Source organism: Macaca fascicularis, chromosome 10 (genome assembly GCF_037993035.2).
Source record: "Macaca fascicularis isolate 582-1 chromosome 10, T2T-MFA8v1.1".
Lineage (NCBI taxonomy): Eukaryota > Metazoa > Chordata > Mammalia > Primates > Cercopithecidae > Macaca > Macaca fascicularis.
This window is the reverse complement of record NC_088384.1, coordinates 116,344,838-116,368,170: the sequence shown is the minus strand read 5'-3', so window position 1 is coordinate 116,368,170 and position 23,333 is coordinate 116,344,838. Positions and strand designations below refer to the sequence as shown.

At 46.5% G+C, this 23,333-nt stretch overlaps 1 long non-coding RNA gene across 1 annotated transcript in view; it reads right to left on the bottom strand.

Annotated features, from left to right (window-relative positions):
• LOC135965380 (uncharacterized) overlaps positions 1–21,841 on the bottom strand; it is a 30,709-nt gene extending 8,868 nt beyond the window's left edge. Inside the window, exons 1-2 of the long non-coding RNA XR_010578257.1 lie at positions 21,743–21,841; positions 21,541–21,650 (exon numbers count right to left, since the gene is read on the bottom strand). This is a non-coding gene — a long non-coding RNA (uncharacterized lncRNA). The remainder of the gene's footprint in view (positions 1–21,540; positions 21,651–21,742) is intronic.
• Between the last annotated feature and the right edge of the window lie 1,492 nt (positions 21,842–23,333).

The window sequence follows — 23,333 nt, the reverse complement described above, 5'->3', positions numbered from 1 at the left end:
ACTATGTCAAACTAATTCTGGCCAAAAGTTCCATCAAAACACTTATTTTCCAACAATTCTCATTGAGTATTGATATGGGTTAGCAAATAACATTAAAACAACAAGTTTCTATCTGTTTATATTTTGCCCATTTCGAGTTTAATTAAAGCTACAGGAAATACAAAGCTCGACTGGATATGTGTGTTGGGGGAAATGCTTTCTTAGAAGAAACCTACGAAATTGCACGTAAAATCTAGTGGCAGGGAAAACATCCTTAATCAATACTGAAATCTTAGATGTGTAGAAAAGAGAGAAAAAAGAGTCGTATCTGACTACATAAAAACTGAGAGCTTTTGTATAGCAAAACCCTTTGTAAACAATGTCAATAAAGATTTATTTAAAAATCTGCAACACAGATAATAGGCAATGGGTTAATAGCTGTTATGTACACAGACCTCTTATTAAAATGACGAGAAAAAGAAACGACCGAGTAGAAAATGAACAAAAGGATTGTGAATATGTAACTCACAAGAGTACTGTATATCCAAAAGGCCGAGAAGCTTATGAAGAAAACAATAAACCTCAAACTCACAGGTCATCAGAGAAATGCAAATTAAAGTTACAATGAGCCATTAATAAACACCCACCAAACTAGCAATCATTTAATAGAGTAATAGCGCCTATAGCTGACGGAGACTCAAGGAGAAGACAGCTTTAATGGCTTTGCATGGCAGGTAAAAATGCGTGTGCACCCCGTAGTGGGAAGATGGCGGTAGCTATTCACTCTGGAAGACAAATACATGAGTCAAAAGGAAAACTGGATGTCTGCCCCTTCCTTCTCGTTTTCATTAATGTGGCTTGCACATCCTGAACTCTGATCATGTGGGAGGAAGTCTTTTGGCTTGTTTCAGGTACCCACATATATTTGCCAAATGATTTATTTTGCTTTGAATTTTTCAGGGCACAAGTGTAGAGGCTGTCTCCATTGGCTGGCAGGCCCGTGGCTACAAACTTCTCTATGATACAAGGGATAAGGGCACCTTGATAGGAAGAAAATGAGATCCCATCCAGCCCTGATACCAGCACGTTCCTTCTCTTACAAGCCGGCCAGATGCTCAGGGCTTCTCCATGAGTTGCGGTGGCCTGAGGGTCTTCATTGTCAACCCTTTCAGCAGGGCCTGCGATGCGGGAAGGGATTTAGTGGGTTAGTGGCTTCCCGCATCATCAGCTGTTCCCTCCACTGGCTACACCCCACACACTTACAACATATTCATAATCAACTTCAATTCCCAAACTTCAACCCTGCTCTTCCCTCCCAATACAACCCTTGACTTCTCTTCTTCATCTCCAAACTTCTCAAAAATGTATCCTCCCCTTGCTCCCTCAATTCTTTCTGTTTATACCTTCATCAATCTTTACATCTTTGCCTCGACTCTCAGTGGACTCACACGGAGGCCCACCAGAAGACCACCTGCAACTCCCTGTTGTCTACAGCCAATGTCCCCTCCCCCCGCCATTGTCCTCCTTGACCTTCAAAGCATTTGGTCCAAGAACACAGCTTATTCATCACTGCCTGTAGCTCATATCACACCTAGCACCTAGGGAGTGCAAAATACGTGTTGACTGAGAGAATGATTAAGTAAAGGAGTAAATATATATACAGATAAGAATTTCCAACCCAAGGCCCTGGCTCAATTTCTTCTGTCTAATGTAGACTAGAGAAGACTTTAGCATCTCTTTTCCTTAAGGGACATTTTTAAAATGTCTTTATACTTTTACTCATGGTTCCCTGAAAAAAAAAGGTGTGAAAAGGGACAGCTCTGAGGTCAGCTTTAAGAAAGTTAATTCTGACCTGGTACAAAGTACTATGGATTTTTCAAATTTAATTCTATAGGAAATTTACTCTGACTGAAGTTTACTTTAAGAAAATACATTATAGGGAAAATTGGAAAAACAGATTATGAGATATTTTCAGGGCCATCAGAGTGACAGATGCCCCTGTCTAAAGAGGTTGTAAGCCTAATCTGTGAGCAAACTTGATCAGGACACCCACTCTTCATTCACCCATCCATCCATTTATTCAAGAATGATTTGTCAGGGGCTTACCCTGTACCTGGTACTATGAGGCAAGATGATGAGAACTGCTGCCTGGATCCTCATAGGTAGAACTCCAGTGGACAACATAAAGAATTAAAATGCATAATACATTTGGTGTGACCACAGCTAAAGGGGAAAGCAGAGAACAGAGTGGGCGCAGGGTGTGCGATGGTAAATAGGGTGCCCAGAAATGCCCTCACTGAGAAGATGACATTGGACCTGAAAGAAGACAGGGCAGAGGGCAAGTCAAAAGCCTCACTGGCTGGTGGTGGGACCAAGCTCTGTCTCATTCTCCCAGGTACAGGTGTTGTGTGTTTGTGGCCCCTGAGCTTTGGTCCTCGCCAGTCAAATCTCTCCCCCCACCTGCTGCCTCACCTGCCTGGATAACTGCGGCAGCATCTCTGGGCAGCTCTCTCTCTCTAGCTGACGTGGGGGCTAGGCTCCCGCCTAAAGGTCAGCTGGGGCACGGTCGGGTCCTTGTCTCCTTCTTCCTGTGGATGATGGATCCTGCTCCCCTATGCTCTGTCACAGGCAGAGAACTGAGCTAAACAGACTGACCACAAAGGATCATGGAGGGACCCATTTGACTTCGGTCTCACTTTCATTGTTTGCAGAAACTTCTCAGATAAATGGCCCCAGGCCCCTTTGCTGCATCCATTTATACATTTTGCCCTCCATCGTTCAGTTCTCCACTTGAGGCTTAGACAAAGTGGGTGGGTCCCATTTCCATCTTCTCCTCCCACACGACCCCAATATTAGGGAGGAAAAAGGCTCCAACACGCATGCTCCTAGTCTCCTTGGAATTATGCCTGCTTCCCTTAAGTGTATATCCTCACAAACACAGCCTAGAAGGTGAGCATAATTCTCCTACTTCTAGATGGGGTAGAATGGAGCCAGGTAACTTCCCTAGGTTTGCACGGGTAGGAAGAAGTCGTGGATGCAGAATTGGGACTGAGACCCCTGGACTCCAGGTCTACATCCTCAACTAGCATGCTCCGTTGCCAGCTGGAAGCAAAAACCAGGTCTCTCTTGTGAGTAATTGTATCTCTGGTGTACCGCACAGCACCTGGTGCATTGTGGCTGCATTTTCAACATTTGGTGAATGAAAGAAGAAAGGAGGGAGGGAAGGTGGTAGGAAGGGAAAGATGTAGAACAGAGCCTGGAGGGGTATCAATCCTCCTGCTCAGAACCAGAGACACAGCTAGCTGGAAGTACACAGACAGACGCTCCAGGGTCTGCCCCTACGTTAGTCAGATACATAACTCACTCATAACTCATCCACAGGTCATAAAAGTTGGGGGGGTGGTGTCTGCCTCCATCTTTGAATTTCACGCATAAAATTTGCATGCATAATAACCTCTGCCAGATGTTCACAGGTGACAGACTTACAGCTCTCCTCTCTTTCTGCAGAGCGCACCAGGTCACATCCTCAGGTAACTGGTAAGAAAATCATCCAACTGCCAGGGCAGACATTCTATTCTCTGTAATTTTTACCACTGAGCAATTAAAAAGGAGCCACAGGCCTGCCAGAGAGCTATTCTGAGAGACTTCCCAGGTCTGAGTCCTCATCCTTCTAGCTGCCGTGCATCAATGGAGACAGATGGCCCCGGGACCGGGAAGCTCCGTTTTGTGGAGAAAGGTCAGCATATGCCACTTTGATTCCCTGTCCCCGACACTTGAGAAAGGAAAATGTTTATGAAGGCAAAGTCCTTCCCAGAAAAATCCAACAGATCTCTGCAGCGTAGGCGCCACTCATCCATGCTTTCCAGTTTTTTTTGGTTTTTTCTTTTGAGACGGAGTTTCACTCTTGTTGCCCAGGCTGGATTGCAATGGTGCTATCTCGGCTCACTGCAACCTCTGACTCCCGGGTTCAAGCAATTCTCCTGCCTCAGCCTCCCAAGTAGCTGGAATTACAGGCATGCACCACCATGCCTGGGCAATTTTGTATTTTTAATAGAGACGGGTTTCTCCATGTTGGTCAGGCTGGTCTCGAACTCCTGACCTCAGGTAATCTGCCCACCTCGGCCTCCCAAAGTGCTGGGATTACAGGCATGAGCCACTGCACCCGGCCATGTGGTCTTTAGTGTTAGAGAACCAACCCAGAGATTGAAAAGAGCCATCACCATGTCCCTTGAGGTTAACTGCCTTGAGATCGCAGAATAGGGGAAACATTACAGAAGAAAGCCTCTCTTGATCAAAGAGCGGTGAAAGCTGCATGTCCCTAAGCATGAGTCTAATGCTGGGAGCTGAGGGCTTTGACACACAGTTGCCCTCTTCTGATTCATATGGAGCCCCCAGAACTCAGGTCAAGAAGCTGGGTGCAGGTTCAGCACCCCCACTTCCTCAGTCTGGAACCCTATGCAATCTCTTCTTGCATCTCAACTTCCCCGTCTTAAACTGGGAATAATACGTATTCCAGGATAGTTTGAAAAATTAAATGAGAAATGAGAAAGTGTGAGCTGATGACTACTGTTGTCCCGTATCGTCTCAGCTGGCAGGCACAACAATGTGTATTATCCTTTCACACACTTGACTCTTGAACACCGTGGGGGGTTAGGGGACCCCCTGCCCCACTACTCCCTGCACAAGTGAAAATCCACAAATAACTGTCGACTCCCCAAAAGTTTAACTACTAATAGCCTACCCTTAACTGGAAGTCATACCAATAACAAACAGTTGATTAAAACATATTTTGTATGTTATATGTATACTGTGTTCTTGCAATAAAGCAAGCTAGAAAAAATAAAATGTTAAGAAAATAAAAGAAAGCAGGTTTGCTACTCATGCGGTGGAAGCGGATTGTCATAGGGCCTTCATCCTCATGGTCTTTGCGTTGAGTAGACTGAGGAGAAAGCGGAGGTGGTCTTGCTGTCTCCGGGGTGGCGGAGGTAGAAGGCCACTGGCATGGAGGGGACCCATGCAGGTCAAGCCCCCTGTTGTTCAAGGCTCAACTGTAATTGTATTTTGTATCATCTGATGAAGAAAGTCTCAGTTTCAGAATAATGTGTCTTTAACACCTCACGTTACTCATTTATCTTTTCAATAAAGAGCACAGTCCTTGGACTCAGAGCCTTTGATAATTAACATTTCACAAAGATGCCTTCCCTTTTTATTGTATTAATCATTCCTGTTATCTCCTATTAATACAAATGACACTGGCTTTCCATCTGTGTAACTGGTTCCTTTTGAAATAACTATTCCAGCTTAAAAAGTCAACTAAGGAGACAAAAACTAGATCATAATAGAGACAATACTTAGACACGGCAAAGTCGTAGGGAAGAAATGCAGTGCCGGTGGATGTGGCCAAACCCTCGGGGAGGAAAATGGCTGAGGCTGGACAAAGGCTGATGTTGGCGACACGTGTGGGGCAGCATGAGACATGTGAGACCGGGTGTTTCATCTGTGTGGGTGGGGGTGGGGCGGGGGAGAAAGAGAAGAGGACCCAGCCCCAGAATCAGATGTCCTTCCCCTCCACCTACATCACCTGTGCATGTGAAGTGTCCCCTGGCAGGCCCCCATGCAGGGGCTCAGGATGCAAATTGGGCCCAAGCTGGAGGTGGAGGGGTAGGTAGGGTCACCTCCTGCTTTGGTTGTTTTCCTGTTCCTGCTGGCAGCAGGGCAGGACCCTAGGTTGCTGCTCAGCTACATTCTGACCTGCATGCACCAGGGTGAGGGTAGAGAGGCCACCGAGCCTGAGGCCTCAGAGACAGCCACTTCCTCTCCTGGGATCGCAGGTGAAAAGCAGGTGTGCCAACAGGCAGTGATGCCCAGTGGTGAACTCCTGATCTCCAGCCTTCTGAGTCATCCTGGCTGTGGCAGTCAGTGCTGTCCTGGCAGGCTTGCTACACAGTACTTGAGAGAATCCACAGACAGCCAGAGCCCCTCCTCAGAATTTTTAACAATGACCTGTAAGCATCTGATTTCCCGGTCCTGAATCCCTTCCTGCTTGACCCAGCAGAGGGGCTCTGTGTCATGAGTGAACTCTGACAGTCGCCCTGCCCTTCTACCTGGTGCTTGGAAGGCAGAAGGAAGGACAGAATTGTCATGGCAATGTCATCTCCACTGGATCCTGGGTGATTTGCTCAGGGCTTAGGAGCATGTGATGACTTACACGTGACCCATCCCTTTACCGCCTACAGGAGATCCCTATCCTGCATCTTTTCACGTTCTTAGCAGTGTCCACCAGGCAAACCCTGGTCGATTAAAACCCCCAGGAGCCCTGTTCTCACCTGCACACCTGTCCAACTAGAAAAGGCCAAGTGCACATCTCCCTCCGTTCCTGAGGGTGGAAGTTGAAGATGCCATGACAAATATTGGGTCTTCTTTTTAAATGAATTTCCTAGCCTTTACCAATCCTCCCCACCCCCCACAAAAAAATTTAAAACCCCTTTTATTTATTTTGAGAACAGAGTCTCACTCTGTCGCCCAGGCTGGAGTGCAGTGGTGTGATCTCAGCTCACTGCAACCTCCGCCTCTCAGGTTCAAGTGATTCTCCTGCTTCAGCCTCCTGAGTATCTGGGACTACAGGTGCCCGCCACCACACCCAGCTAATTTTTGTATTTTTAGAAAAGACAGGGTTTTACCATGCTGCCCAGGCTGATCTCAAACTCTTGGACTCAAGTTATCTACTGGCCTCAGCCTCCCAAATTGCTGGGATACAGGCTTGAGCCATCGCACTGGCAAAAACCTCTTTTATAAGCTAAAGTGTGAAATCATATTTCACAAAGTAAATACACAGGTAGGCATAGTTTCCATAAAGAAAGAGCGAGGGAGAAGAGAGAAAGAACGATGACTAGATTGCAAAGGGTTATTGCAAAGGGCTAACGGGAACTTGATTTTTGAGATGGAGTCTCACTCTGTCGGCAGGCTGGAGTACAGTGGCGCAACCTCTGCTCACCGCAACCTCAGCCTCCCGGGTTCAAGCAATTCTCCTGCCTCAGCCTCTTGAGTAGCTGGAACTACAGGCGCCCGCCACCACGCCAGCTAGTCTTTGTATTTTTAGCAGAGATGGGGTTTCACCATGTTGGCCAAAATGGTCTCAATCTCTTGACCTTGTGATCCACCCACCTCAGTCTCCCAGAGTGCTGGGATTACAGACGTGAGCCACCGCACCCAGCTAGGAACTTAATTTTTTTTAGCACTATCAGAATAACCCTGGCTCTCCTCTCCCTCTGGTTTGCTTTGATTAACATTTCCAGGAAAAATCTATGGCAATAACCAACCCCAGGCCCTGCTTAGCCTATTTATTTTGTGTAGCAACCTTGGTATTGGCTCTACCAGGTCACATTTGTAATTAGAACTCCTTGGGTGGCAGTCTCTGATGCTACTGCAAATACATTTGTCAAACAACACGATGTTATTTATTTCAACTCTCATTTGTTTCTTGCGGCAGTTTCTATCTGGAAGGAAGGCCTGGTTGTTCATTTTGGTGGGAGAACTCAATACAAAGTTAATTACTGAAAAGAAAGAATATGAGGAAGCCTGGCCACTATCCAGGCCATTTCTTCCAAAACACATTCCAAGGCAACTGGAACCAAGCAAGAGAGGCTCACGGTGCTTTGAACAAGAGAAAGAGGGCACGAGGAGGGACCTGGAGAATTGCCAGATCTTGCCAATCCTCACTGGGGACTGACACACAGAAGATGAACGGCAGGAACAGGGAACTGGCTGCTTCTCACACACTCATCATTAAGGCGCTACAACAATTTTTCTCCCGTTTGTTCCTTGTCTCTTCACACTCTAGAAACTGCAGGGGCAGAGAAATTTGGCTGTTAGTTTTCAATATAATTGGACTTCGTTGTGGCATGTGTAATCCGCTCTTTGCTGGTGCTGGGAAGTTTATCTTGAGGCCACTGCTGCTCTGGTGGAGTGATTGGGAACTATGTCAATATATTTTCTCTCCAGGGAAGCAGTGTACTTTTGAAGGGCTTAATAACAGACACAAAAGGCTGGACAATCTAGGAATGGACTGGGCCATGGATTGGCTCTATCCTCCTTCCCTCCACTTTCTCTGGTAATGGGAAGGTTTTAAATAGTGCTGTGTAATCCACATGACTGAAGCTGCAGAATGTGTCTTACAAGGACATCAAGTTACAGGCAATTATCCCACGAAAATGGATTTAACTGTTGTTCATATTTGTTGCAGTAAACATGGAGCAGTGAAAATATCAATGCTATCTACACATCAGGAACTGTCTATGCATTTCTAAGGCTCTGACTGAGCATCTCTGATACTTTTGATGCCTGTCACAAATCTCCTGTGCCCCTCACATAGACAACATACAGCTGAGATGTGAGGAAGCTGCAGAAGGAAGCTTTGCAGAAACTCTTGTGAAGACAGATTTTGGATGACTGAATCAGGATTATTCCAGAGACTTGGCATTGGGACTCTCAGTGTGGAGGAATTCAGTAAAAATCAGGAGCTTGTCTGGCTCCCAAACTCCAACGGCTAGCTGCCTTGCACATACGAGGCTCCCGATTAAGATGTAGGAATGAATGAGATAACCAATAATCAATAATCTAGACTCCTGGCTTAATGCTAGATTCAAAGGAATCCAGAAGTAGGGAGATAGAAAAAAAAAAAAAATAGATGCAAAGGAAATCCGAGATGGCCTTAAACGTAACACTTGAGTTACCTTGGGCTAAGTATGAAGAAAGCCAGATATTGTCTCCAAATTATTTTATCTTTTTGAGACAGGGTCTTGCTCTGTCATTTAGGCTGGAGTGCAGTGATATGATCATAGCTCATTCACTGCAGCCTTGACCTCCCAGCTCAAGCACTTCCCCTGCCTCAGCCTCTCCAGAAGCTGGAACTACAGAAGCATGCCATCACGCCCAGCTAATTTTTTTATTTTTTATTTTTGTAGTGACTGGGTCTCACTTTGTTGCCAAGGCTAGTCTTGAACTCCTGGACTCCTGCCATCCTCCCACCTCAGCCTCTGGTGTCAATGAGTCCTCTTGTACCAGACTTGCCTTGAACCAAACTGTTTGTTGCAAGGCTGACACCTACCAGTTCAGAACCTTCTTGGATGTTTTCGGTAAGTTTTCCAAACAGTAAGCTCTTTAAGAGCAACAATATGTCTGCATTGAGAGTCTCGGTCCCTCACCTTCACCCCATTCAGGGGCTGAGTGCAGAGGTCCTGGCACAAAATAGCAATAACCAGAGGTCATTCCTAGCCTTTGGCTATTCCAGCCACTCTGTATTTTTAACGTGTCGGTTTTTCCTAGGGTAGAATGGACTCAATGAGATTTTCTTCATCTGCCATGCTACTCTCTCTCCCCTACAACCAACCCACTTTTGTGACATTCAAAGCCTCACTGCAATGTGACCCTGCCCTAAGGAGTTTTCCCTGGCTGGCAATAGAGTGAACTGAAAAAAGCACATGCTCCGATATCAGAGGGATGAGGTTGGAACCTTCAGCACCTGCTTACTGGCCGCATGACCTGTTCCTTTCATTATTATTCTCACTGTCTTTTATCTCCCCTTGCTCTGTAGTTCTCCAGCCTCAAGAGCCTGCCCTTTCGTGTGGCTTACAAGGTCCTTCACTTATATTTTCATGTGTCCAGCTGAGTGAGAAAAGAGCCACTGAAGGGTTAGAAGCAGAGTGATGTGATCCCATCTACTTTTTTTTTTTTTTTTTGGAGATGGAATCTCCCTCTGTCGCCCAGGCTGGAGTGCAGTGGTGCGATCTTGGCTCACTGCAACCTCTGCCTGCTGGGTTCAAGCGATTCTCCTGCCCCAGCCTCCCAAGTAGCTGGGATTACAGGTGTGTGCCACCATGTCCAGCTAATTTTTATATTTTTAGTAGAGACAGGGTTTCACCATGTTAACCAGGCTGGTCTCAAATTCCTAGCCTCAAGTGATCCACCTGCCTTGGCCTCCCAAAGTGCCAGGATTACATGCATGAGCCACACCTAGCCCTGCACCTAACCCTGTCTACCTTTTAACAGGTTCACTCTGGCTACTATATAGGCAATGAGGTGGCAGCCGGGCAGGAGCAGGAACAAGAAATCCAGTTTCCAGGCCAGGGCAGAAGCCACATGCAGGATGGAAGTCATGCAGGTTGGATTCTCGACATATATTGAGGGTTGAGCTGAGCGGCATTGTGATGGATTCAGTGTGAGGTGTCAGAGAAGAATGAGTTGAGGATGACCCATATTTCTGGCTGGAAGACATGAAAGGACAGGGCTTAAATTTCCTAGAACATTTTAAGATAGGAAAGACTTTAGGGAAGTTTGGGGTGGGAGTTCCACTCTAGACACGTCAGCTTTGAAATGACCTCTAGACATCCAAGCAGAGACGTAGAGAACATTTAAATGTGGAGACTAGAAGATCACCAAGAGAGCGCATGCAGATGGAGAGGAGACCCACAGACCAAGCCCCAGGGTATTCTAACATTTAGTGGCAGAGAGATGAGAGAGAGTCAACAAAATGAAGTAACACCTTAGAAGGACTAGCCACAGACTTAGAAGGAAAACTTGTAGAAGAGAAAAATCATGCCTCCAAGCCAGATTGAGAAAGTCAAGAAGAGGAATGCAATATTAACTGGTCAGTGCTTTTGAGAATGGATCACTAGATTTTGCAAAGCAAAAGGCACTGGAGATCTCACAGGGTGGGGACAAAAGTGTGACCATAGAGACTGGGAGGAGAGGAAGTGGAGGCGATGAATACTGAGATTACTTTCCATGTGTTTCATTGTAAAGGGGTGTAGAGAAATTGGGTGATGAGAAAAGGGGCATTGAAACCAAGGGAGGTTTTCTGGTGCACGTTTGTTGAGATAAGAGATGTTTCTGCATATTTTAAGGGATGAAGGAAGCACAATGCTGAGACACGCAGAAGACAAATCCCTGGGGAGGTGTGCTGGAGAAGACAGGAGGCACAGATGCCAGTGTGCACATGGAGATCTGACCTCTGGGGTCTTGGGGACAGGGAGGCAGAGTCTTGAGGCTCAGAGGAGTGTGATGGGTGGATGTGTTGATGGGATATGTGGCAATTATGAGTGTTTGTTTCTTAGTGAAATAAGAAACAAGGTCAAGAGCTAGAAACAGATGCAGTAGAGGAAGGGTAAATGGCTCAAGAAGGGGAAGAGGTGTGGAGTCGTCATCTCAGACAGTGGATAATGGGCAGACTCAGGGAACAATATCGGCTTGATGGGCAGAACCAAAGACTCATGACTCATCTGTGGTTTTGCATTTAAAATAAATACAGAACATTGAGTGGTGTGTGTTTGTGTATGTGTGTGTGTATACATATTCACCTGCCTGGGTACAGGAAGAAGTAAGTGGGAGGTTGGATTTCATCTGCTTAGACCTTGCCATATTAATGGCTTTAAGAGAGATGAGAAACAGCCGAGTGTCTTCATGGGACTGATCCTAGTATTGCATGATGGACTCTAAACTAGATGAGGAAGGCAGTGAGGATGCGAAGGGGCCTGAGAGCTGAAAAGGGTGAGAAGAATGTAGGTCATGATGAAATTTATGAATTGGAGTTGGGGGAGCTGGAAAAGGAATAGGGGTACTTTGGAGAGAGGGACACTGGACATCCAGCTCCAATGGGGGTGCAAGTGAGGAGCAGTGATTCGTGACCTTAGCTACCCAATGAAGCAAACTGGGTAGTTTTAAAATGCTGATGCCCAGCTCGTATCCCAATAGACTGTGCTCTAATAGATCTGGGGCACAGCATGCAGAGTGGAATTCTCTAAAGCTCCACAAGGTTGAGAATCCATAGTCTAGAATATGACCCATGGGACTAAGTGACTGAGATAGGGAAAAATACAATATCTTTGGAGGAGAGGAGGTCACAAAACTGAGAACTTGGGATATTGAAAAGATCATTCAAAAAGACGCAGAAATCACCAAGAATATAGCAGGAGTTATATGAAGAAAGTGCAGGGAGGTGGCTGCAATCCCCTTCACATATAAGGGGAGGGATCAGGGCATCTGTGGATAACAAGTGGAGTAGTGGGTGGTCTTGCTCCGAGATGTGAATTTCAAAGTGAGAGACGGGTGCAGTCAGGGAGAAGGCAGGGACACCCTAGCTAAGTGGCACAGCCACTGATGATGAAAAAATATCATCACAATTACATATAAAATGTTGTCAATATTACCCAAACCCCAAATGCGGTCACTGAAATCACATTTCCCTTTAGACAAACAATCACTTTAATAATCATTCTGCACAGGCTTTCCCAGCTGGCTTTGAGAGTTGGCTGCAAACAGAGTCTCGGAGAGCTCTGATTGCACCGAGTGTCCACTCCACTCAGCAACAGTTGGTCTTTTGCACCCTACCCTCCACACCAGATGCAGAGTAATGGTCAACAGCCTGTCACTGCTGTCAGCAGCATCCCCTTCATACTCAGAGGGGAGGTCCGGCCACTTTGGAGACTCCGCAGCTCCTTTTCCAAACTCAGTTGCTCTCAAAAAGGCAAGAAAAGGTCACCCAAAGAGGGGAAACCAGCACTTTTCACCTGCATCCCTCCACGGGGGCCCACTCCTCTGCATTAAATCTCAATGACACACTAGGAAAATGTGCCCATTTATGTGCTTCTGCAAATCCCTCATTCATTTCAATGCTGTATGTACGTGTGTGTGTGTGTGTGTATATATAAAACATATATATATATATATATAATATGACAGAAGGAGCTCAAAAAAGTTAATCTACCTGAGTTGTATTTTACCTTTTAAAAGATAATGCCTTCTTACTAGACACTTGGTAGGGCAGGCCTTGCATGCAAAATATACCCATACCTCGATGCATGAGTGCCCAGGTGGCAGGATATGGTTGTTTAATTTCAACAGGCCAATTGTCAGTCACCCTGGAGACCTTACAGACGCCTCATGGGCTTGCCAATCACCGCGTGTGACTTGTTCTGTCTACTCTCCCTTTTCTCCCTCAGGAAGTGAGTTCCCATTGTTTCAGGATTATTTTTTAAAATTGACCGAAAGGTAAGTCATCTGTGGACATATCCTCTAAGGAATAAAGAAAAAATTGTATATATATAAAAATATGTATGTAATACTTATATACCTATATTATACATACTTTTATATATGTATATATTATATATAATTTTATATATGTATATTTTATATATAATACACATGCATAATATATAATTATATATAATTATATTTATATAATTATATATATAATTATATTTATATTATTATATAATTATATATATATATTATATATATATAATTATATATATAATTATATTTATATAATTATATTTATATATAATTATATTTATAATTATATATATAATTATATGTATGCTGTGGTGCTGAGCATGTACCAGGCATGGTGGAGACCTTTCCACACGGCTGTCTCATAGGTGGAGACCGTCACTGGTGTTCCAGTTTACAGACCAAGACATGGATGGAGCTCGGAGCCACCCTGAGCTCTTAGGGGTGCCCTCTTCTTCCAACCACAAACATTCTCAGCCCACACCCTCTTACCCAACACAACAGAGGGCACTGCTAAAGATGATGCATCTTAAATATTAAAACAAAACAGTTAAACATGCCTCCAGTTGTACATTTACCAACCTTTGAGGAAAAAAAAATGTATATATATATAAACCTTTTGCCCTCTGCTCTGGGCCTCGCATGAGCCACACCCATGAAGCCAACTCCAGTTTGTTTAGGCTGGCGAGAGAACGTGAAGAGAATTTGAAGCAGCAGCAGGTATAGCCATCAGCTGGAATTTTGACTTATTTTTCCCTCAGTGCTTTATTGCTGTTTCACAGAAAAAAATATAATTGAAGAAAGTTTTAGTACCTTACCTAGTTTGAATCTTTCCAGAAATTCAACCTTTATTTATAGAAAAAACAGCCTTCTTATTTGCACTCTGATGTCATTGTTCTATGTAACATTTAATGCAGGGTGTAACTACACTAGCAAGTATGACTGGAGTAAACAGGTTTGGGAACAAATATAACCGACTCTTGGGAAGCACACGCACGACTGCACAGTGTGGACGGTGCCGGGCGGCCCGGTGCTCTGATGCAAGGTGTGAGTGAGCTCAGGAAGTGATGATTCAGAAGCTGCAGGGCCCATCCACGGCGAGTGTGGCAGCCACGCTGGAGTCTGTGCCATGGGCCAGCGGAGAGAGCTGCAGGGCTGGCTCTTTTGTGACTGACAAGGAGAAACCACGCAGGAGCAGATCTTGGAATGTTTTTCACTGGTGTTCATCTGGGCCCGGCGTGGAGTGATAACGTCCCGGCACAGCAGGTGGGCCGTTGTAAAAGGCCCCTCGGAGTATGTGGCTTTCCTGCTCCAAACACGTCTTTCTCCTGCGCCTGAAGTAGCCCACTCTCCTCAGTGCCTACGGGGCCTCCAGGATCCTGCCTGCTTGTCTGCTCCTACAGCCTCCTCTTATGCTCCCCGGGCTACCCACTGGGTGCCAGCCTCCTTGGGGTCCCATAGTTACAGACACACCTGCTATCTGCTGCCTCCAGGGCTTTGCCTAAACTCAGTATCTTACAACACCCAGGCAGCTCCCACAACAAAGAGGAATCCAGTCCCACTTGCCAATGGAAACCTCTTCCTCTCTCCAGGTGATACGCATCCTTCAGCCCTTGGCTTCCTCTGACCCCACAATGCACAGTGGAGTTCCTTCATGGACCCTGCAGCCTCCTGCCCCCAAATGTCACCCCCTTGCAAGCAGTGTGACTGCCTGTCACTTCACCATCCTGTCCTCTGACTCGTGAATAGCTCATTAAGTGTAGGGCTGGGCCTGTTCAGGGTGCCTGGCACACACAAGACCCTTGAAAGGGTGTATGTTCCTTGAAAGCGTGAGAAGCACTAGGCAAGGGGCGAATGAGCAGATTTAAGAAACACAAGTCAGGAGCCCACACCGTGCACTCCTGGTCCCCTGGCAGCCAAGTACGCGTGTGGCCAGTGCAGTGACTCCACGGATACAGAAATGATAGCATCACAGAATGAGGCTCTGGTCCATCCTCAGAGTGGCTCCACCAGGGCTTGCTGGTGAGGAGCTCCAGGTGGAAGATGAGAGGCGAGCTGTGTTCTTACTAAAGAGCAGGAGCCCCCAAGGATCCTCTGCACTGTGAAGAGGTCAGGTTCCAATCAGTGCTGTGTTTAGGAATCTCAGGAGCATGTTGGCAGGGTCAGAGCCCCGGGCTTCTCAGCCGGGAAAACACTGAACTCTCACAACATCTGCTCCAAGGAAAACTAAAGGCAGACACTGCAATCCCCAGCAAGAAACCAGTGTTCTCGCTGTGCTGATGGGGGACGAGGCTGGAGCCTCTGGGCCTCCCCTCGGACAGGCAGCCTTACTAGTGGGAGCAGGGGCCTCTGGGCTCCCAGGCCTTTCCCCTGCCTGTTGCACTGACTGTCTGTGCTCATCAGTTCAGTTTTAACCAAAAGGCCTAGAGGCTTCCCAAACCCTGCCCTAGGAAATAATAATCATTACTGTTATATTAACAGCAACCACCAATTTTCCTTGAGCTCTTATGGATGCCATTGTTCTAAGTGCTTTGAACAAATGATCTCAGCAGTGGGTTGAAGGCTGCCCCCTCCCCCAGCCAAGAAAAGGTCTGTTCACATCCCAGCACCTGTGAATGTGACCTTATGTGGGAGAGGGTCGCTGCAGATGAAGTTAAGGGTCTGACGATGTCATCATCGTGGATGACCTGGGTGGCCCCTACATCCAATGACAAATGTCCTTTACAAGATCAGAGAGGAGAGGACATCAACACACAGAGGAAGCGGTAACGTGAAGGCAGAGGCAGAGATGGGAGGGGGTGACTACAGCCAAGGATCTCCAGGAGCCACCAGGAGCTAGGAAAGGTGAGGAAAATCCCTCCCCCAGAGCCTCAGGAGTGAGCATGGCCCCACCGACACCTTAACTTGGGACTTCTGGCTCCCAGAACTGTGGGAGAGTGAGTTTCTGTGGCATGAAGCCACCATGTTTGTTGTAATTTGTTACAGCGGACACAGCAAACAGTTACAATCTAACATAGCTATTTCCACAGGCATCACTAAGAAACAGCATCGGCTAAACACCTCGCAGTCATGCCATTTATTTCCAAACACCTAAATGCTGCTTTTTCAGAAGTTGATCACTTGTCAAACTTACATATCTTAAAGTATGAGAACTAAGCATCTTAAAAGAATGAGAATTTCAAATTGTGTTTACAGTGAAGTGTAAGGTTCTTTATAAAGCAGGGGCCCTCAACCCCAGGGCCACAGGCGGGTACTGGGCTGCGTAGCAGGAGGTGAGCGAAAGGTAAGCGGGCCATGCTTCATCTGTGTTTACAGCCACTCCCCATGGCTCACATTCCCGCCTGAGCTCCACCTCCTGTCAGATCAACAGCAGTACTAGATTCTCACAGGAGCCCAAACTCGAGTGTGAACTATACATGCGAGGGATCGAGGTTGCACACTCCCTATGAGAATCTAACGCCTGACAATCTCTCACCGTCTCCAGTCGCCCCCAGCTAAGACTGTCTAGTTGCAGGACAACAAGCTCAGGGCTCCCACTGATTCTACATTACGGTGAGCTGTGTAGATTTCTTGATATATTACAACGTAATAATAGAAATAAAGTGCACAATAAATGTAATGCCCTTGAATCACTCCAAACCATCCCCCTGCCCTGGTCCACGGAGAAAGCATTGTCTTCCAAGAAACCAATCCCTGGTGCCAAAAAGGTCAGGGAACGCCGTTGTCAAGTACAAACATTTTATAGAGAACAAGTAAAAGCAGCCAAAGTGGCCTGAGTTTTGCCGTGTGCGCCGGTTGAAGGAGTGTGTCTGCGCAGTTTTGCCTTTGGCTTCCTGAGAGCAGGTGTCCCAGAGCACCTTTTTACTCCATGCAAGCTCAACAGAGCTTCTGAAAGCTGGGATGCAGAACCAGACCGCACACCTGCCTCCTCTGCTTTCCAGCCACGTGATTTTTGACAAGCTATTTGGCATTTCAGCCTCTTTTTTTTTTTCTCACTCTGTGGCCCAGGCTGGAGTGCAGTGGCGTGATCTCGGTTCACTGCAAGCTCCGCCTCCGGGATTCACACCATTCGCCTGCCTCAGCCTCCTGAGTAGCTGGGACTACAGGCACCCGCCACCACGCCTGGCTAATTTTTTGTATGGTTTTTTTTTAGTAGAGATGGGGTTTCACCATGTTAGCCAGGATGGTCTCGATCTCCTGACCTCGTGATCCGCCAGCCTCGGCGTCCCAAAGTGCTGGGGTTACAGGCATGAGCCACCGCACCTGGCCACATCTCAGCCTCTTATTCCTCACCGGGATGATGGTGTCCATTACAGAATTAACTGCTCACTGCCGGTCCTGGGAGTCATGCCCTTGGAGCAGCGCCAGGAACAGAGGGACCACTAGCCACCTCCCCCTCTTTGCCTGTGGTCATGTTGTCATTCTAATTCTGCCTCCCTCCAGCCCTCACAAGGGACACAGGAACCATGTCATAGACACTCCCCGCATTTTGAAGTCAGCTCACAGAGAGTCGTTTTACAAGAATCTGACTTTCAACCCCAATATCTGAGTCCAGGATGAAAGCTCATTAACTTGGGGTGGCAAAATGATTAAATTTCATCATTTTATCCTCGTTAACTTCTGGTTTTACACATCATAATTAAATAACTAATTATGGCATCCATATGAGTGTGACAAATAAGGTTAAGAAATTGACAATGTTATGCCCTTGAAAGGTTGGCCTGGGATTCTGTGTCCCACCCCAAACAGGAAGCCTTTGAGCCCAAATTCTCCCCTGGTGAACCGCTGGTCACTGGAGAGAGAAGGGGACAGCTGCTGTCTTCCTGGGGACTGTGCTGTGGACCCTCCCACAGATGCTCATCCCCTCATTTCTCATCTGGCTCATGGAATGACATCCCCATTCCCAGCAACTTTCATCTCACCTGTGCAAAAGGAGCACACAAAAGGCCTGGGTGCAGCGGGCTTTGATCTAAGGTGTGCTCGGGACAAAAAGTAGGGCTCTTCAAAGTTCAAAGAAATAGCCAACATCAAAAAATTCCTTTTGCCATATTCAGCGCATGCACCATTTACAACAAATACTGTTTCATTTGACACGAAGCCTCCCCTCAAACTTCCCATTTGAAAGAACGCAAGTTTAGGTCCCAGTGTTACCTTTTTAACACTGATGAAGGTGGCCCGTGCTTGTCAAAGGGGGGAATCCTACCTTACTAGCTGATTTCCAAGTGGAGAAAGGTGGTGAACCAGTAGGACCATTTCTGGTGGATCTTGTTTCCACCCAAGAGAGCACCTGGTCCAAAGTCCGTACTCCAGCTTGCAAGCTAACTGCTGGGGCCAGCCTGTGGACTCCATCATGAGGAGCTCATGCCCCGGAACTTCCATCAGTCAACCCTCACACCTCCCTCACAGACTCCATCATTTCTCCCCTCCCCTGCTTCAGTAGCCTTCCTACTAGCTTTCTTGTCCTGTGAGGTTCCCCTCTACACCAAGCAGGCAAAGGGAGCTTTTCAAGCTGCAGCCTCATCATTTCATTCCTCTGCCTGAAATTCTTCAATGACTTATTACTCTCAGGATAAAGGCCCAAACCCCCGCCATGTCTGACAAGCTCCTGCATGGCTGCCCTGGGACCAGCTTCTCTAACCCTGACCCAGAACATACTCATTCTCTAAATATCAGCCATTCTCCGTTTCTTTCCTTCACCATGAAGTTCCTCCCTGTCTCAGGACCTTTGCACATGCTATAGCTGCTTCCTGGAACACTCTCTCCTACTACTCTCCACCCTCTGCCTCTTCCCAGGTTTTTTTGTTTTGTTTTGTTTTGTTTTTTTGAGGCCGCGTCTCTTTCCTGTCAACCAGGCTGGAGTGCAGTGGCACGATTACAGCTCACTGCAGCCCTAACCTCCTGGGCTCAAGTGATCCTCCCACCTCAGCCGCCTGAGTAGCTGGGACTACAGGCACGCATCACCACACTCAGCTGGTTTTACATCTTTTTCGTAGAGAAAGGATTTCACCATGTTTCCCAGGCTGGTCTCAAACTCCTGGGTTCAAGCTTTCCACCCATCCCAGCCTCCCAAAGTGCTAGGATTACAGGTGTGAGTCACCCCGCCTGACCACTTCACCCACTTTATTCTCATTTGTTACCTATCAGATTAAATGCCACTTCATTAGGGGAGTGTCTTCTAACCCCATTCAAACCACGCCAGTCCTGCCTGTTTACCCGACGAGAGAACCACATCCCTCCCTTCACAGCACACACACAGTGGCAACCTGACACGCACTAGTTTAATTGTTTCATTCCTTTCTGCCCTCCCTACTGCTCTGCGTCTGAATTTTTTGCTGCTCACTGTTATATCCTAGAGACTAAGACCTGGTGCATACGAGGTACCCAACAGCGCTCCGTGACCCAGTGAATGCACCAGGATCTCCGTTTAAGTTTATGCTATTATCGGCTACTGATAAGGCGGGCACGAACTTAGCTTGCAATAAGAGAACCCTAGCGACAGAGTTAATACAGGTGATCATTGTAAACTTAATTCAGGTGTTCTAAAACCAGGTCGTGGTGTGGCATGAGGTCCTAAATACTAAATTTTGTAGAGTGATATCAATCAGCTGGAGGTAGGTTTAAAACAAAATTTTGGAGAGACTCAGAGCCAGGCTGTGGGAAACGTGCATGAAGGATGCTTGAAGGATGTGGCAATGATGGAAGGAAACTGCTGCAGGGAAGTGAGTGCCATCTTTGACCACCCAAAGGTCTGTCCCCCAGGATAGGTCAGGCATGTGCTGAGCAAGTAGGAAGCCTGGACTGTGGGTCAAAGTTTGGGAAATCAGATTTGAGACTAACACAAAGAGGAACAAGCACTCCCAGAGGCTGAAACTTTGACACTGTGTGATTGACAGCATCTTACCCCTGCTGGTCCTCATTTTTTACATCTGTGAAATGGGTGACGGTGTTTTCCATCCCACAGGTTATTGCAAAGATAAAACTAGAATAGATATGCAAAGTCGTGCTTTGCAAAGCACCTTGCACAGGAGGGCTCGCACCCATGCTCTTCGCCTTTGTGTAAGAGGGGCCACCTTGGCTTCTTCTGAGCATCAGGCCTGGCCCTTATTCTTTGACCAGGATCAAAGAGGCAGCAGCAATTCCCAGCAGTGGGCTTTGGGATGAACAGGTAGAGAAGCCAAACACCCACCAACCACCACACTTCTGATCACTTTCTTTTTGCTTGTTGTGTTTTGGTTTGTACTTGTCATAATTACTGGATAGAGCTCAGTCGATATTTGTGCTTTTCAGGTAGCTTATCTTAAAACGGCCAGAAGGAGAAGGCATTTATATCTACCTCACAGTCTCAGGCCTTCCCATCGATGGTGGGGTCTCTGGTCCAAGTCACTGTATCCTCATCCCCACTTTGCCCTCTGCAAATAGCTTCCATGTGACAATGTGCATGCTTGTGGGATCCTATGTTCAATGAAGTGTTCGTAGCATTCCCTTTGCCCCTAGCTGTGGATAAGACTTTATGTCCATGACCACCTGTTGTTCCAATGCTAATATTCAAGGGCACACCCGCTTCTGTATTTTTGGTTAATGCATACATTCCAACAGCAGAAAGTCCTCTCATCTCTGCAGTAATGGGTAAGTCTGTTGGTTGCAAAGATACATCTTTTTGCAAAACCAAGCCTGTGGTTCTTTTAACACCATTAGTGAATGGAAATATGTTCAGCGTTCATTAGGATGTCAGATGCAGAACACTCAGTATCAAACAAATAAAATATTTATCTGTCATTTTGGAGTATAACAAATTAAGAGTTTATTTTCAGGAGGAGCAAATGGCATTAATACTCCTGACTACAACAAAAATGGTAACAGTAAGTGACGTTTACTGAGCACTCGCTTGGTGCCAGTCATTTTGCACACAACACCTCAGTTCCTTATACACACAGCGGGAGCTGCCCAAGTTGCCTGGCTTGTAGCTGGGGGCCTCAGGCCACGGGCCAGGCCCAGGCTGACCTACAGCTGCCCCCTACTCTGCCTCCCACACAAGCTGGTTGTTTTCAAACACAGCCAGCTATAATCAAACTAGAACACCTTGAATAAATCATTAGTCATGGGCGTTCAGTTAAGTTTTTGTTGATGATTTTTCCCTGCTCCATGCATTTTTTAGTACTTAGCCCTTAGACAAATGTGTCTCCTTTGTTGTTGAGGAATTAAATGTGATTATGAATGTATGATTCTGATTCTGCTCAGGGACGTTCAGTGAAAGCCCACTTGTACGTGTCCTCTTTCTAGGGGTTGAGCAAACAGGCCAAACCCTCATGCCTCCCTCATGAGACTCACAGCCAGGGTCAAGAAACTCAGCCAAGGCTTAGCACAGAGCACACAGAAGCCTTCAGGGGAACAGGCTGGGTGTCAGGGCACACACATCTGTGCCTGGGTCATGACAGGCCGTCCCTCTTGGGGCAGCATGTGAAAGAGCCCACTGGGGTTACAGGGTAGACTCACCCCAGATGGCCTCCTGGAGCTCCAGAAATGTATGCCATCCTGGGTGGACTCAGAGGATACGGTCCTTTCTACAAAGAGCAAACGCAAGAGCTGGGGTTGGAAGACGTAACCTGAAGGGATATATTAATTTGTTCTCACACTGCTAATAAAGACATGCCCGAGACTGGGTAATTTATAAAGGAAAGAGGTTTAATTGACTCACAGTTCAGCAAGGCTGGGGAGGCCTCAGGAAACTCACAATCATGCTGAAAGGCAAAGAGGAAGTAAGACATCTTCTTCACAAGGCTGCAGGAAGAAGTGCAAGCAGGGGAAATGCCAGATGCTTATAAAACCATCAGATCTCGTGAGACTCACTCATCATGAGAACAGCCTGGGGGAAACTACCTCCATGATTCAATTACCTCCACCTGGTCCTGCCCTTAACACATGGGGATTATGGTGATTACAATTCAAGGTGAGATTTGGGTAGGGACACAGAGCCAAATCATATAAGGGGATGAATGAAAAAAACAAAGAAATAAAGATCTATTAATAATTCATTGCTTACAGTGTGATAAGCCTAACCTTGCATCTTCACATCTAATTATCTCAGTTTGCTTTGAGGACAGCCCTATTAGAAATCTCTTAGTGGGTCCATTTTACAGTTAAAGAAACTGAGGCTTAAAGAAGCTAAGTAACTTTTGCAACGTCTTGCATCCAACTTCAAGTGTCAGGTCTTCTGACTCCAGATGCTATGCACACAGGGCACCATGTGAACAATAGCATGACCCCAGACATGAGAGGGCTCATCACGGGGCCCAGTCTCTGCAAGGAGTCACATAAAGAAACAGGCTTACACAATCACACCTCTGAACACTCAAACAAAATTTAGATCATTTCAATTTTTTGTTGGAGTCTCTCAAAGAACATCAAAGAGAATGCAATTCATAACCCACAGTAAGGCTTTTATTTCTAAATCCCTATTCCACTCACTCTTGGTCTCCCCCATACCCTGTAGCTGCCTTTGGAATTCTTTCTATCCATCTCCCTCTCCCAACATTTTCCTCTCAATCTTCCAATCCCACACGATTCTCCCAAACCGAGTACCTTGCATCATTAGTTGTCTCCCCTGTCTGATCCTCTGTCTCTTTTTGTTTTCCAGTGACCAAATATCCATAATCACTTTTAACTCAATTACTCAGATCCACCTGTCTCCCTCCACTTCTCCTGTCTTTCTACCCATTGTCCTCAACCCAAACCCAAGCTGGGGCCTGAAACTGGCAGAGGATAGCCCAGCCCATCTCAAGCCTAGGGGGAGGGGACATAGTCAGTTCTTCAAAATGGATTTCTTCTGAAGTGGCTGATAAAATTTGAATATTTTCTCCCAACCAAATCTCATATTGAATTGTAATCCCCAGTGCTGGAGGTGGGACCTGCTGGGAGCGTTTGGGTCATGGGCATGGATCCTGCATGGCTTGGTGCTGTCTTTGTGATAGTGAGTGAGTTCTCATGACATCTGGTTGTTTAAAATATGTGGCACATCCCCACCAATCTCCCTCTGTCTTGCTCCTGCTTTTGCCATGTGATGTGCCTGCTCCCCTTTCACCTTCTGCCATGATTGTAAGCTTCCTGAGGTCTCACTAGAAGCCAAGCAAATGCCAGCATCATGCTTCCTATACAGCCTGCAGAACCATGAGCCTATTAAACCTATTTTCTTTATAAATTATCCAGTCTCAGATCTTTCTTCATAACAATGCTGGAATGGCCTAATACAGAAAATTGGTACTGAGGAGTGAGGTATTGTTATAAAGATA